The sequence below is a fragment of the Numenius arquata genome, chromosome 10 (genome assembly GCF_964106895.1).
Source record: "Numenius arquata chromosome 10, bNumArq3.hap1.1, whole genome shotgun sequence".
In the NCBI taxonomy this organism is placed as follows: domain Eukaryota; kingdom Metazoa; phylum Chordata; class Aves; order Charadriiformes; family Scolopacidae; genus Numenius; species Numenius arquata.
This window is the reverse complement of record NC_133585.1, coordinates 41,102,544-41,118,779: the sequence shown is the minus strand read 5'-3', so window position 1 is coordinate 41,118,779 and position 16,236 is coordinate 41,102,544. Positions and strand designations below refer to the sequence as shown.

The 16,236-nt window shown below is 45.8% G+C and overlaps 1 protein-coding gene across 1 annotated transcript in view; it reads left to right on the top strand.

Moving 5' to 3' along the window:
* Nucleotides 1-16,236, top strand: part of SHROOM3 (shroom family member 3) — a 150,294-nt gene that overhangs the window by 85,500 nt on the left and 48,558 nt on the right. The window lies entirely within an intron of this gene.

Sequence of the window (16,236 nt, the reverse complement as noted above, 5' to 3'; positions counted from 1 at the left end):
GCAAGTGACATTTGGCACCTGCCAAATTCTCCACCCCTCAGTCTGGAGAAGTAACTGAACAAATTCCATTCTCCATAGTTTCAGCAATAATGTGTAACCACACGATTTATACATGATATTGCATTCATAAGCACACAGGAAAGTTTTTTGGACCTGTTGACTTGCAGATAGTGACTTGATTCATACAAGGGAAGCAAAACTTTATCAAACTGTAGAAGGGAAGGTAGGGACTTAAAATTTTAGTCTGGAGGTTTTGAAAGTTAAAAAAATAAAGGTTAATTTAAGTGTGCTTTTACACGTATGGTAAGTGTAGTTCTCATTTCAAGAAGTAATTGGTAAGATGTCTCTCAGAGGAATAATGACAGGGTAGAGCAGAGTCATCGTTCTGTGAAATAGCTCCATGTCCTCAGAGTGGGCATAAACAGTAACTACCAGCAGTGCATGACACAGACTTTACCACAGGCTTGTTCCTGTTTATTACAAATAGGAAACCCACAGGATTCCTGCTCTTGGGAGAGACTTAAATGAGCTCAGCCTATTCTGAGACAGAGCAGGAAGACTTTCCTAAAGGATCTCATAGGATAACAAATGAATTAATTTCATCAGCATCTTGAAAATGTCTCAGACCCAAGTTCATTGCTGTAGAGCAGACCAGATCCTATCTCTTATAAAAACGTTATGTGGCCTACAAACCTGGTGATGATAATTTGCAGGTCTGGATCTACCTTTGCTAGCTTAGGGGTTTTCAGTTGTGTAGCTCGTAGCTGCGCTGTGCTCCCATTGCTAAATTATTTGCAGTTGAGGTTCCCTTTTTGGTTTTATTGGTTTGCATAGTGGTTACTTGTGAAACTGCACGTGAAAGAAATTTAATTACTCTTCTTACCAAGACTTTGAGGGATCCCAAGTGTATTTTGGCATCCAGACCTAAATTCAGATAAGCCTCAGGCACTTGTCTTCCCCTATTGATTAAATAATATTCTTCCTTTCAGGAAACAAATTCCAGTTGACTCAAGCCCTTGTCACAGAGATAGAGTCCATGGGGCAACTGAGATCTCAGCTCCCACATTTTGACAGAATAAGATCTGGATCAGAAGCTTCACACTCCTGTTATCTTTTGAAGCCTTTTTCTTTGTTTTCTCTCGCACCGTTCAAAACCTTTGTCTCTATTTTTGGGTGACTTCATGATGACCCCATGGGCCTAGTGCTCAGGGTCCTGGGATCCTGCCAAAAGCTACCGAAGGGGTGGGGAGCTCATCATCATGAGCTTATATCAGAGTTGTGCAAGCTGTATTTAATTGCAAATTACTAGGTGATAAGCGTCAGTCCTCCTTTCTTGCTCTTAAGTTAGATCACACACCTCTTAGTGAGTTTGATGGAGAGGGTGGAAGAGATGGCAGCAGCAAAAATGTGCTTGTACAGGAGAACAGCTCTTAGGCAGAGCAAACTGAGAGGGCATGTTACATGTGGAACATGACACGGTATGTATAATAAATATGAAACTGAGCCCACAGAGGTTGTGATGCAGTTGTGAAAATGGCAGTATTAGATAGGTTAATGTTTCAGAAGTTTTCATCAACAGGACACAGGCTGTGGACTCACAGGGGGTTTATAAGAGGCAGCTTTGCTTGTAGCAGCTCACTCTGAGACTGCCCCAAACAAGCAGCTGCGACTTAAAACAGTTGGAGGCTGGGTACTGTGTTTGATGGGACTGTTTGCAGACTTGTATCTTTCCTCACCTTGAAGATGTTATAAGGGCAAATGCATACGTATGTGACATATTTTCTGTGCTCTGGTACCTCTGCCTTTCCTACTGTTGTCCCTGAGCTTTGTCAGTAAGCCAGTGTAAATTATTCCTCATTGAAGCAGCAAGAATCAACTGAAAGCTGTTTCTCATTAAATGTTAGGCTACTGACTTGCACATAAGAATGCAGGCAAAACCTCCATTTGTTCCTTGAACCTTTATAAGGCCATTAAAGTAGAAGTGACCACTGACCTAGAAATACGGCAGCTGCATCTCTGGCAATCACCAAAATAGCCTCTTGGTGACCTAGTTTCTCCTAGCAGTGAGCATCATGCTGCACACGCGTGAATCCTTCCTAGTAAACTAATCAACAAATGCTTCTTGCCAACAAATGGTGAGGTTTTGGAGAGATTGCAAATGAAGTGGTAAAACGGGAGGAACCGTGAGACTTACAACTGCTTGGAAAAATCTGGCTTTAAATAAGCCTCAAAGGCAAGAATCATTCAGTCGTGAGTGAAATTTTTCTAAGTGTCTCAACAGCTGCTTCAGATTCAAATGACCAAGTCCCAGACACAGCCCAAATTACACAGGACCCGTTAAAATTGTGAACAGCCAAGTTGCTGGATGTTTTGGGAAATGTGACCTTGTATCTGTTGTTTAATCCCAGAGATGCTGTGCAGTTTGCTCTTCCAACCACAGAAATATTACAGGGGAGTGTGTACTGTAGGCTTTCAAGATGCAAAATCCAAATAAAAAGCTACCCTGATTTTCAGCCTTTGGGGCAATTTCTAATTGTTTCCTCCCACTTAGGCTGCAGTTTGCAAAAGTGATGGAGTGCGGAGTAGGGCAGAAGTTGATAGCCTGCCTGCTATGCAAGCCCCGTCTGTCTGTACACGGATGTCTCTGATTTCCATTCTGCATCTTTGTTAGCCTTTGTAATAGCCTTCCTTTTTTACACATAGCTATTAGCTTGACCTTATCTCTGTAGTAATAATATGATATGTTAGATGTGCATTTACGAAGCCCTTGAAGAAGCTGGCCAACCTAACTGACACACATCAGCTTACGGAGTATTAAATGTAAACCCTTGGGAACTCTCCCCTTAAGCTTATTTTGTTTTAATTATCTTTTTTGCTTTCCCATTTTGGTTTATGTAGAGCAACAGTGACATCCATTGGCCTATTAAGCTAATCAAAAGAACTGTACGCATGACATGTATTTACTTAAGGTGGAGGGATGTACTGGAAGCCTCCAGCGCAACAGTTTCTCATTTAAATAGCCGCTACTTGCTGTCCAGAACAAGAGCCTCTCTCCTCCTGTAGCAACCTGTTTGCATCCTAGTTTGAGAGACTGACTCTTCATTCCTACGAGGATGCTTAAAACATACTTTTTAAGATGTAGCTTAAAGCTAGAATTCCCTTTTCACGAGAGATAGCAAGGCACATAGAGCCAAAGCTGCAGTTATCCTGGAAGCAGAACTTTGGCAGCTCAGAGCTGGTGCGGTGACCTTTCTGTGTGTGCCTTGCACATGAGAGATTGTAAAATGCTGAATTCTTTGAATAATTTTCAGCACTGTGGAACCAACCCAGGTAGGAAAAAGTTGAAGCAATTTTGCTCCAGCTTATTTGCTGCTGATAATATGATAAATTTCGATTCCCCAAAGAAAAATCTGTTTCATTTTAAAAGCTGCAGCCTTTCTTGAAGACGAGGGTTTAGAAGGACCACAGAAGAGAGAAGTGGGAGAGACTGGAACATGTGGTGGAGGAGCTGACAGCCCGAGGGTTGTAAAAAAAAAAAAAAAAAAAAAAAAAAAAACAAAACAAAAAAACCAACAGTGAATGAAAGACTCAAAGTCTGAAACAGAGGATTCAGTGACAAAAACAAAACAAAAGAAAACAAAAAACCAAAACAAACCCAAACCAAAACAAATTATTCATTGGAGAGGGAGATCTGGAGGATTTTGATTTCATTCCAAAAAACCTGAAAACAGTTCAATTTATTGTTAACCTTGTAAGTAAATCAGTAGATGTTTCCTGCAGACATTTCATTGAACAGAACCAGCGTCTGTTGTAAATTTTTGACCAGCTATAGTTACAATCCCATTTCAAGGTCAAACAACCTGTCTCCAAAAGGGAGTCTATTGCAGAAGGAGGATTGAACTCATAAGCCCGCTGGCCCATTTTCGCTGCCCCATAGCACAGCGCAGCTATTGTGGTTTGTATCTGCAGTGAGGTGCAGCCTCTCTCTCCCACGTGACTGGGACAACTGGAACTTTACCCAGCAAGGTTTTTCCCTTCCAGCATCACCAGAGATAGATGAAAAAAAGAAGTTAAGCCGATTCATGCCATCTGATTGGGAGTGTAGTTCATAGCTCTTAATTAGAAAGGAAATTGCTAGTGCTGTGGAACCTTCTTTAGAGCGCCCATAACTGAGGTGAACTGGAGGTACTCAGCATAAGGTCTTCCATTTGTTTCAGCAGCTTTGGATCAGGCATCACGTCCACAGCAGCTGAGAATGGGATCTTCCCTTTACTTAGATGATAATTTCCAGTGCAAGAGCCTAAAAAACATTTCCAGGTGATGCTCAGTGTATTGGGGAATTTCAGACTGTACTTTGTGGACGTGTGTATAGTGATCAGGAGGGAAACTCATGAAGCTTTGCCTCCTGCCCCTCAAAACTGCCACGTGCTGGAAATGCTTTCATCCAGCTTATGTGATTTTAGCCCTTAGAGTATCTTTCCTTCACCTGCATGTCTCTTGCATTGCCACTTTGTATGGTCTCACAGCTTGCAAATCTTTCTGCTGGATATTTTAGATACTGCCATTTTACACAGCTCAATCCAGACAACCTGTTCCCTTTTGATACCCTATCTTCTCCCTGCCTGACTTTGGGGACTTCTCTGTGGAGATTCACTGATGCTTTCCTTGCTTTCCCATCTGCCTCTGAAGTGTTTTCGTGCCTCTCCATGGATGCCTGTCTGTAGCTGATGCCAGTGCACTATTGCTATGCTTTCATGGACCGAAAGGAGAGGGCATTATTTCTTTTTTCAGCTCTCTACTCATTCTCTGGCTGATTTCTCTCTCACACACACACAGCTGCTTTGCAGGTCAGCTACATACAGCATTTGGATTTGCAGGGGCTGATCTTCCCAAGCCATTACCAAAGGCTGGAATTTCCCTGGGTGTTGACTTTTTGATGCCTGTTGAGTTCCTTCTCTCATTCCTGCAGTATGTGGTTTCACAGGGAGTGGCTGGCTGTCGGCTCAAGTTTCTTTGACTCTACTTTGTATATACTTTCCATGATCAGGGACCGAGACCGAGCACCGGATAAAACCCTGCCGTTTGTGGATAACAACGGATAACATTGTTGTGCTAACAGATGTTAGCATAAGAGATATGAAAACAGTCCCATTCATACCCTTCTGTGATGGTGCTGGGTCTTACAACTGCTTTGAAATTTGAGGTGAGTTATTGCTTGATTGCATGAGGCAACCGGCATTGCCACAGCTTTCTACAGGCTGCAGGTGCACTGGACTTATCTGTCCTGGGTCAGCCTGCCAACAGCGGAAGGATAAGGACAGCATTCCTGTCACTGCTGCAAAGCTCCCGGCATCCCAGGGGAAACTATAGACTGCTTAGGGGTATCTCATCTACAGACTATAAAAGTTGGAAGGGAAAATACCATATTTGCACTTCAGAGCAGGCTTAGCCCCTTTCTTAACCATAAAGTAGGGATGATTTAGCCAAAAAAAAAAACAACCCCAAATGCCTTTTGGTAATGAATAATCCAAAAGGTGGTCTGCTTTCCTGAGAAAATATTGACATTTCATTGAAAAACAGAATCCCCCAAAAGTGGGGGATTGCAATTGCATATACAGAACCATACATGGCAAAGACTGCACCAACCAGTTGTTACACCTGAGACCTGCATTCAGTCAGCCTTTCCGGTGAAGACAAACAGGGTTATCGTTCTCAAGTGTGCTTGTAGCCCGCAATGAAAGGAAGGCTTTCTTTCCCATTGCTAAGAGGAATCAGGGTTGATGCTCTCCTATCACATAGGGACCTTGTTCTTTCAGTTTTGTCCCTAATTAATAACATCCTGTGCTGATTATAGGTGTCATGCAGTAGCTTCCAGTACTGCCTAGCCAGGTACTTGATTTTGCTTGTGCTGCTACACCAAACTGGAAAAATGCAGTAGATTTGAGGCAGCTTTAATTTAGAAAATTATCTCTTACATGAGATTCTGCTAGGAGCTACTTTAAGACTTGCACAGGTGCCTCAGGTGGCATGATGTGTCCCATTTCTTTGCTTTGCCTGGGATGCTCCTGTGGTTATGGTAGGGATGAGTCCCCGCCATGGGCTTTCATGGCTCTGTTGTAGTGAAGGGGAGCTAAACATTTTCTCTTTTGCTGAGCTCCCAGTGATTCTGTGCTCTCATGCGCGGTAGCTGTTTGCATGTTTTCAGCAAATATTGCTTTATTACTGTCTCGGTGAAAGGAGGAAGGCAAAATTTAAAAAAAAAAAAAGAGAACATCTTGTGAACCTGCTGTTCTCTGATCTCTCCGATAAGAACAGATTCAAGCGCGTGAGAAGTTTGCTACTCCAAGATTTATTTACTTCTGAAAGAAAAGCCACCTTCATCTCATTATTTTATTTTCAATACAGGTTTTAATTTGGTGAGAAAATATCTTCCCCATAAAGAACCTATTCTGCCTCATTAACTCTTATAAAAAGCATCTCCCCTAAGCTTGAAATGTTAAAAGAAGCATAAATTAAGGCTAAGTTTGTTGTTTGCTGCTTTAATCAACAAACAACCTTAAAAGGGACCCACAAAAGGTTCTGCAAACTAAATTTATTAGTGAGCAGGAAAACAGGCCTTCAGCTGCAGCTTCCTCCCCTTCCCAGCCCCCTGAATTTGGAGGGGGGTGGGTTTTCGGAGTGCCTGGTTTTGTTTACAGTGTCTCACTCTCTTAGACAGGTCCCATGGATCTCTGTCAGACTTTTGTGATGCAGCTGAACTGAAGTGACTTGGGACAGAGTCTGTTAATTAGGTCTTCAAAGACTCCTCCTTTTTTTCTTCACTGTACAAATGTCCTTTTTTCCTCTTCTTTTCCCTAAATCTGCTTGTCAGTATCTCAGAAGGAAAGAGGAGGTTTTTCACAGCAAGAGAAAACTGCCATTCTATCTGCCTGCCTTTCACCTCTCCAGGATGCTAGAGGAAAAGTAGATGCACATCTATTTTCTGCCCTTTTCCTCTCCTTAATATGTTTAAGAACATTTCTTCTATTTCTTCTTTATGCTATCATCATTATCATAATTTATATCTTAGGCATATCTCCACTCACAGAGCGGTGCTCGTAGTGACTGCAATACCAAGAACTGGAGAAAAGCTTAAGGACATAATCTAGAAAGTTTCAGTGCAGAGGACAGGATAATTGGATAAAAACATTAAGAATTAACTTTCCTGAGCCGGCACGGCACACGTCAATATGTTATTTCTTTCTGAATTCCCATTTTCATAACAGTGAACTTCCTTACAAACCTCTTGCAATCAATTTCATTTCAATCTTCAATTCTTCACTGGTTTTATTTGGGAGGAATCTCCATGAGAAAATTTAATAATGGATTTTGTTCATTGCTGCATGGTTTGGACTTTCTCGCTTCTTAATTTTTTTCACAGCTATCTTAAATTCAGTCTGAGATATGCCATGTAAGAGAGATCTAAGAAAAATCACTTTTGTTCACTGGAAAAAATGGCCTTGACCCATTAGAGAGCAGTTTCTGATATTTATCTGAACACCTCCTCACCTTTCAGGAGTTAATTTGAATTGGAAGTGAGCCAAAATGGGGAGTTTCTCTAAATTTTCCCGAGCTTTATGGGCTTGGATTCAAACAGTCCTGGCTCTGAACAACTAGGGGTTCAGGTTTTCAAAATCGAAAGGCAACTGGGCACGTTTTGCAAAACCTGAACCTCCCCTGGAGTTTTGCCCTCTTCTGATTGATAGCCCCGGCTCCAGCCCCTCCTGGCTCTTGCTCTTCATGGTCTGTGGGTAGGTCAGCATTGCAAACAGCTCCTCAAAGAAAATCATCCTTCTTCAGTGCAGCCCATGTCTTATTTCAAAATCTAATTTCCTTTGTCCATCCCACGCCTTCCCTTCCTCCACCAGCAAATGTGACACAGGTCTCGCATTTCACATCAGCTGCCTGAGCAAATGCACAAACCAGTCCAAATTTACTGTAGCCTGGCATCTGCATTGGCCAGCAAGCCCGTGACATAAATTACAGGCACAAGACAGTTTCCTTTTGGCGCGTTTGACGTTGCCCTTTCATCCTTCAAATAAGATCTTTTTTCCATTTCTGTGAACTAGCTGCAGCCTAGCTCTGTGTCCAGAAGCTTGTGTTGCGAGAAAGAAGAGGACAGGGAGGCAGGGGAGCGTGGGATGAGGGGGAGTGCCGGGATCTGGGGGTCTGTGCTGTTCCAATGCCATGCTGCCCTTCCAGTGCCATCACCAGGGCACGCGGGCATGCAGCTCACCCCTGTCTCTCAGGAGACATCACAGGTTTATTTAAGCAGGAAGAAGGAAGTTTTCTCGGTTATCGAGTGCCCTGGGAGCACGCTGTTCATTGAGCAAGGCTGTACCTGGCATCCAGGCGCCAGAGAGACTGGAGCCAGGGAGGTGGAGAACAGAAGCACTGGCCCCCGCTGCCTCCAGCACTCTTGAGCGTTGCTGCGATGCCCAGGTGCATCAGGGTGAATACAGCCTCCTAAGAATCCACTCGGTGTTCACATTCTCTGTGGTACCTGGGCTTTCTCATTCTGCCAGTTAGCTTTTATCTTTTTTTAATATGCTGTTGGTCCTCTGACAAGTCTCTTAATATTTATCTCCCTTTGGATTTTTTGCTATTCATTTGGGGGATTGGAGGGTTTTTTTGTGGCAACTAGAAAAAAGCAGAAGAGAAAAAACTCCCAGATAAATGTCTGAGTCCTTTGTTTCCCCACAGCACAGTCATTCCTGTTGTTTCTGGTGACATACATGGGGAAGGGGAGGTATGTGGAGTGATTCATGGCATCAAATTGAAAAATGGGTTTGAGTGCTTTGCAGGTCTAGGGCAGTGAGACCCACTTACCATGTATGTGCATTGATCCTGCTAATACCCAATGGCCTCAGCTCGAGGAAACATGCTGTGTTTATTCTTCCACCTCCATTACCAAGTCCATCGCTGACATGAACTGAAGCAGGTAATAGCTTGAAAGCCTTCCTGACCCTTAGAAATGCCCCTGATCTGCATTTGACGAGTTGTGCAGCTCATGTTGTGTGGTCTACTGACCAGAATGCTAGATTTTATTTCAAAGTGGCTACTGACAGTGAACAAATTTATGTCACGCAAAGTGGGCTGCTTTAACCCGACCCTCAAATCATCATGACCATGGATCTCCCCTTACCATCCAGAGCTCTAGTTGTGATGGCTCCTGCAACTGGTTCTCAACAATTATTTGCAAGAACAGTGCAAACATAGCCCTAGGGCGTCTTCATCTACTCCCAAAGGCAAACATAGCAGATTTATGTCAGGGTGGTGTGTACACAAGTTTTTCTTAGGCTGTCTCCCCTTGCTTCAGATCCAGCTGGCAGGCTCCAGGGCTGATGACAGCAGTGTAGACGCTACCTGTTTGCTGTGACATGGAAGCTAAAATGAAATTGCCTGCCTGCTTCCAACCTGATTCCCACCATTGCCAGGTGGGAAGGGGCAGTGTGATGGGCAAGGTCTTTGCCACACCGGTTGAACACGTATTCATATCCATTTCTGCCATATTTCTCTCAGCTTTTAATGCAACTTGCTACAGTTGGGAGAAACACATCAGGAAGCCATCTGGGCACCGGAGAGTCCAGCTCTAGTTTATTCTTTTAAGTCAAAGGACATGTGTTTTCAAAGGTAGTGATAATCCCAGCAGGACTGAAGAAAATTCACTGTATTGATGGTTGTAGTTTGTAGAGGGAGACAGTATGACCTCTGCTCTTGTGCTTAAATAGCATTAAACTGCCATCAGAAGCAAATACCAAGCAAGAAACCAAAATCCCGCAAAAAATGTTAAAAACAACCCTCTGAGTCCTCCCCCTCCTTGCAGGAAGTATCATTTGATACTGGTGTCACAAGAGTCACCAGGTGGAGAAATCACGCTTTGTTATACCTTTGAGATACCATGCTTTGTTATATATATTCTTTCATTTGTTTGCATGGAAGGGCTTTTCTTTCCAGAATAAGCACTGAAGGGCTCGGCATTTAGCCTGGTCCCTGCTGAAAGAAGTTATGGAGGCAGTTCAGTGGGAGCTGAGCTGTGCCGGAGAGGTGGCCCTGCTCTGCATGCTGGCCTGCCCTGTGACGCAGCAGCTGCTTACGCACGTACAGGACAGCACACCATCCAGGGCTGCTCCAGCCGACCGGCGAAAAATCACTTTTCTGTTGAAGCAGGATCAGGAGAGAATTGCACAAGGCCAAAGTGCAATTTTCCAAGCTGGCACATGGCAGAAGGACCAGGTATCACCTGGCAAGACGTGAGCATGGCTTTTGATGTGAGCAGAATGGGTTTAGCTGTGTAAGGCCAGTGAGGCTTCCTAGCTAAGGACACTGCCACCACCACTCAGCAGAGCACTGCTCCAGTGATGATGCAGGGTGTTAGCACATTCCCCTACAGCCCGGCTGGATCCTGCAGGAGAATGGTCCATATATTTTAGAAAGATAGTGCCGCCTAACCCAAAATAGAAGTAGTGTTGCTGACGCAGGAGAGACACAAGGTGAGCTGTGGAGACTGAGCACTTCCTAGATGTGGCTGTCCGTCACCCAGAGCTTCCTGCAGCACCTCAGCTCCCCAGCCTGGATGTTTGCCTGACCCACGCCTGTGTAGTCTAGAAGGGAAGCTGTGGTCATCACTCTAGGGCGGTGTGGCTGGAAGTTGTGTTGAAGGTTTCCTTTTGTCAGCAGTGTGTGCTTGTTATGATCCCTCATAGCTAATTCCTGCTTGAACTAGCTGCCTGTCATCTGCCTCAGGGTGAGTACCTGTGCTATCATAAGTACATAATGCTTAAATAAATACTCCGAGGTTATGGGGAGCCTCAGGTTTATGCTATGGGTGGTAATTTTTTTGTTGTTGTTTTTATCACAGAAGGACAAATGTTCATGAGCTTTTATGATTACGTCCCCAAAAAGGACTTTGTTTCATTGCCTGGTAACTTCTGGGAAACTGTTTACCACTTGGTATCTCTCAGAGTTGCTGGCCAAGATGCAAAGTACACTTAAAGTCTTTAAAATCTCAACAGAACCATCTGGAATCATTCAATGGAGGAAATTATTGCAGGTCCATCTGGCTCCTAATGGAATGATCTGAAAGAGGCGATATACACTGCATATGCTCGTGTGGGAAAATACAGCACTCCACGTAGCTTTCCAGCCAGAGAGAGAAATCATGCTTGGGAGAGGTGACAGCAAAAGCCATGCCTTTAACTGAATGATGTTTGCAAGCAGGGGCTCTGCTGGCAGCAAGTAGGGCGATGGGGGTGTTTGGTTCAGATCAGAAAGGGACCCTTGCCCGGAAAGCAAACCGGAGAGCAGGCGTCATCTGAGTAATCTTTCCTCACTGTTACTACCAGGCTGTTTAATCTTCTTCCCAAAACCTGACCTTTCATGTCGTAAGATAGCAATTTAGAGCTGTTGAAATTATTTACCCATTTTGATGGTACATCCCCTTAGGCACGTGCACAGGAGGAATATGTTGTTGTCCCCGATGGAAATCTGACCGGGATGGTCATGCTAACTGTGTAGCAAGCTCGAAGTCATCACAAACCAGGGCTGTATTCAGGTGTGTAATAGCACACCAGATTTTTCCAGCGCAAGGGGAGAAAACATGGGAAATGGTACTTAGTCTGCTGGGAGAGGTGCCACTTCACGATTGGTTTCATAATTAAGACTCATAGGTAACGCTTACTGCCTTTATAACGTCACCTTAAGTCTTTCTGCCACATCTCTCATTCTGGTTTATCACAGGCTCTATGATTTATGCACCCTGTTAAACATTAAGCATTTTAGGCTGGTGGTTATGAGTTAGCAGATAGAGAAAGGGAGTCAGCATGAAAAGTAGCACTGGCTGAGCATAATTTAACCTGGCAGAGATGCACCCGTGCAAAAGGCCGTTAAGCCACTTTTATTATTTTTGGGGAGTAGAATATTTTAGTTCAAATAAGACCGACAGGAACCATTTTAAGCTAAGACAGAATAAGTTACTTATGAACTGAAATAAAACTATCCATGTAACCTTTTATGATAGCTTAACAGAGGGTGAATGAACGGCTTCAGGGAAGCCAGTGCCTCTTTGTTGTCAAGAGCACGTTGGGGAGTGGGATCCCTTCCCACTCAAATTAAGGGCACATCCCTTTTCCTCCCTCTATAAAATATTAATTTCTTCCTCTATAAATTAGGGATACTTTTGGATGACATTCCTGGGTAAAAGATCCATTATGGGCCAGGTACTCATGTTGTGAAGAGCAGCTTTTCCAGCATCTCCTTCAGTCACCTCTTTGGGGTCTAAATGTATTTTCTTTACTTCAGTGAGTGGGCTTCACGTTCCCCCACGGACTTGCCATCTTCCTCCTGCACAGCTCTCCGGTGCTAAAGGCTGCAGTGTCAGGAGCAGGTGCCATATTCGCATCCATGTGCAAAACCAAAGAACGAGGGTGAACGTGGAGAAACCTCTCGGGAAGAAATAGCTACCAGACAAAAAAACAGGAGTCCTAAAGGAGGATAGAGTGCAAAAAGGGAGAGGAAAGTGTTAGGCATGGCCAGGGCAGGAAGGTGGATGGGAAGTGGCAGGGAAGGAAATCAGAAAATGATTTCATTTCACCTGCAAAATCTGTCATCACTGGGAATGGGAAAGTGAAATCCTGCAGTCTTCAGGCAGGAAGACTTCCACGGCACGAAGTCTGGCCACTTTAATTCCTAGAGATAAACCCACTCAGCTCAGCAATAGCACTGTGCTCATTTTACACCAGCCAAGAACAGGGCATTAGACATACAAATTCCTGCTTTAAACTTTAACTCCTTCCCCTGTGCGTAACACAAATCGTTCCACAGCTTGAAAGGGGTTTTTGTAGTTATTCACGGCAAACACGAAAAATGAGAAGCGCTTATTTATCTTGTCTCTGCCTGTCATCTTCCCTCACGAGACACAGCAGTTCATTTGCTGATTAAATGTCCTGTATGAAACAAACCTAGTAGGTGACAGCAGATGCTGTTGAAGCCACCCCTGCATTAACATGGCTGGTGGGACTCGCTCTCGAGGACCGCAGGGTTGCGACAGTGCGGGATCAGGGTGACATCAGAGACACAGTGCATCCCAACGGCCTCTGATTAATGGGATGTTGGGACTGTGCTTTTCCCGGGACAGCTCGCGGAAAGGACGGCGGTGCTTCAGAGCGAGCCCAGCTCTCTGAGGTCTCCCGGGCCGGCGGGGCGGTGCTGGGGGCGGGCTGCCCGCCGCGGCACCTGCCGGGGGCGGCCGCAGGCGCTGCCGCCGGGATCCTGCGCCCTCGCCCGGGGCTGTGAACGCGGCGCCGCCGCCGCCGCCACCGGGAGCTGCCGGGGGACACGGTGAGCGGGGCCGCTGCCGTCGGGGAACCGGGCTGCGGGAGGGAACCGGGGGGAACCGGGCTGGCGGCGGGGGATGCGCGGGGGAGAGGGCGGTGCGGTGCGCGGCGGCCGGGGTGGATGGGGAGCGGGGTACGGGCGCTGTGCGGAGGGAGAGCGGGCTGCATGGCAGCCGGCGTGCGGGGGGGTGGTGCCTGGGGTGCAGGGGGGGCCGGTGTCTCGCTGCAAGGGCAGAGACGCCGGGGCGAGCAGGGCAGGGCAGGGCAGGGCGGGCTAACAAAGGGCGGCGGCCCCGGAGCCCGGCTGGCACCGGCGGAGCCTCCCGGGGGAGGGCTGTTGGGGTCGGCCGTCCCCTCCCGTTCCAGGTGCTCTCTTCTTGTTCGGTGTTTTTGGAGCAGGGAGGGAAGGGGTGTAGGATCAGACCCCGCCGTGCCGTGCTTCGCTCTGTCCACACGTGAAACCTCATTACTCGGAGGGATTTTCCAGGTGTGATTTAAAACCCAGTTTTTGGCTCTGATTGCACGGCCACCTCTAGGACCACGTCATTCAACTGTCCTTCTGTCCATGCTGTAGCTGGGCGAGGGCTGTGGTGTTTGAAGGGTCCCTTTACAGCAGTTTCTCTAGAGGAAATTGCTGGGCATCCGAGCAGCAGGAGGTTCCTTGTTTGTGTGCGCCGGCAGCTGTTGCATGTTTTAATAAGTAGTGTAGTGTTCTTGGAGGTAGTTCTGCTGGCATGCACCTTGCAATGAGATACTGGGACAGAAGCGGAGAAATTTTATCGCCTGGTTGGAATGACCCACAGGCTCCTTAAAATGGCTAAGATCAGAATTATATTCAAGTGTAGCATTATCAGCCAGCATCTTTTTTTGTAAATTTGGGAGGAATGTGACCCACAGACTCATTTTCCCATTTGCCTTCACTCCAGTTTTCTTCTCTGCACCTTCTGCCCAGAAGGTCCAGAAATGTGTTTTTCTCATTCCCCACTATAATGCCTTTTTAAGACTGATCTCTGCATGTTCTTCTGACTATACCCAGCCTTACATTTTCTATCCCTTCAGTGCTTCCTCCCCATTAGGTGACACCAGCAGCACCAGTTGAAGCATGTGCATTTTTTTTGTCCCAAATCTCAGTCATGTTTTGCCCTCTTTTGCCCAGCAAGCAGTGGGGTGAATCTCAGCAGCCCAGTGTATGTTCTCAGTGGTGGAGGCCTGACTCAGGTCCTGTTAGGTGCTTGTCGAGACTCCTTGACTCCAGCAGCAACAATGTTAGGGGTAAATCAATGCCCTAAAACTCCTTTGATTAAGAGAGGTGAAGTCTAGGCCAGGCACGCTGGTGAAAGAGAGGGGTGCTCCTGCAGGTCCGTAATATTGGGATTTAGAGGATTGAGGGCTTGTTGGCCCATATGGAATGGTGCTTGGCACCTGTGGTTCTTAAATCGGAGAGGGAAGTTCAGTTTGACCAAAATAGGGATTACTGTAGTTTTATGGGAAAGTTCTGACTGCCATTTAATAATTACGGAGGCTTCTCTTCCAGAGATCAGCAGGCCAGAAGTTTAGATATAAAACATTGCTAAGAAGCCAATGACTACATACACAGTCAGCTCCAACCTCCTTGGCATCGCTCTGCAGAGAGGGCTGCTACCGCGGCAGGTGGGAGTCCTTCCTCTGGGAGATAGGCAAGCTGTGATTCTGCAGCAGCCAAAAGCCTTGTCAGTTGTCCCTGTGCTCAGTAGATGTTAAACAAACAGACCCTGGAGTTTTTGCAAGAAGAAAAGCGGTGTGATCTAGAGCCCTCCTCCCACTGCATAGTGGCCTAGCTCTTGGCAGCAACAGGAGAAAAGCTGTGCTCCTTGGAGTAGGATTCAGTCAGCATCAGTGAGCAGATGGACTTGAGAAGGGTGCTGAGGGAACTGCAGCAATGGGGAAAACATCCTTCCTGTGTTTGTTCAGTTAGGGAGGACCCTACTTTAATGGTAAGCCCTCTGGGTGAGCAATCATCCTTCTTTGCAGTGTTTGCAGAGCATCTGGCACAGTGGAGCCTGGTCTATTCCTGGGCTTCTTCACCTCATTGGTGGTATAAGTAAATAAATAAGCAGGATATGACATCAAACAGGGTGTTTTATAATGCCACTCTTCCCTAGCCCTGCGTAATTCCCACCAGAATTTCTAGCTTGGCTAACATTTGTTTAGGCAAAGAGTTATCATGGCCGGCACTGGGTGTTTTAATGATGGCTCAGTGTCTGGCCTTTGGACATCCAGGGGAAGACTGCAGTACCTCTGCTTCTGGAGTGGCATTATGCGTGTAGGAGAAGGGGTGAAGGCTGAAGGTTTTGAGGGCCCCGATTCAACACACACTCAATTTTAAACCTGGAGTGGGCTGGCTTGTCTCTTAGCATGGGTTTCAGCAGAACTAACATGATGAGTTCTTGGTGCTCACAGTGACAAGCTGGCTTACTTTAATGGATGTGGGAGTAGAGAATGGCTTACAGTCAGCAGGATCAGGCCCGCTGTAGCCACACTGTGTATAATACCAGCGTTTCAGATGCTTGAGTCGCTGGGAAGGAAAACCTGTTATCGATGTAGGAATGGAATGAAGCTGATTTTTTGCTAGCTGCAGACCTAGCCCCAAATCTGTGACAGGCCAGACATTTGAAATTAAGTACTAATTGCCTGTTACAAATGCTTATTCATGAATGTCCCCAAGTGGAAGCTTATTTGTGCTCTGGATTCCTGTAAGAATGCAGTTGGGAGTCTTGAGTCTCGTCACACAAAGACTACCTTTATATCACCGGGCATACAAGCAAGCTGCACAGTGGGGATAAAGCATATTGCCTTGAATGAACAATACCTAGAGCTCAGCTAA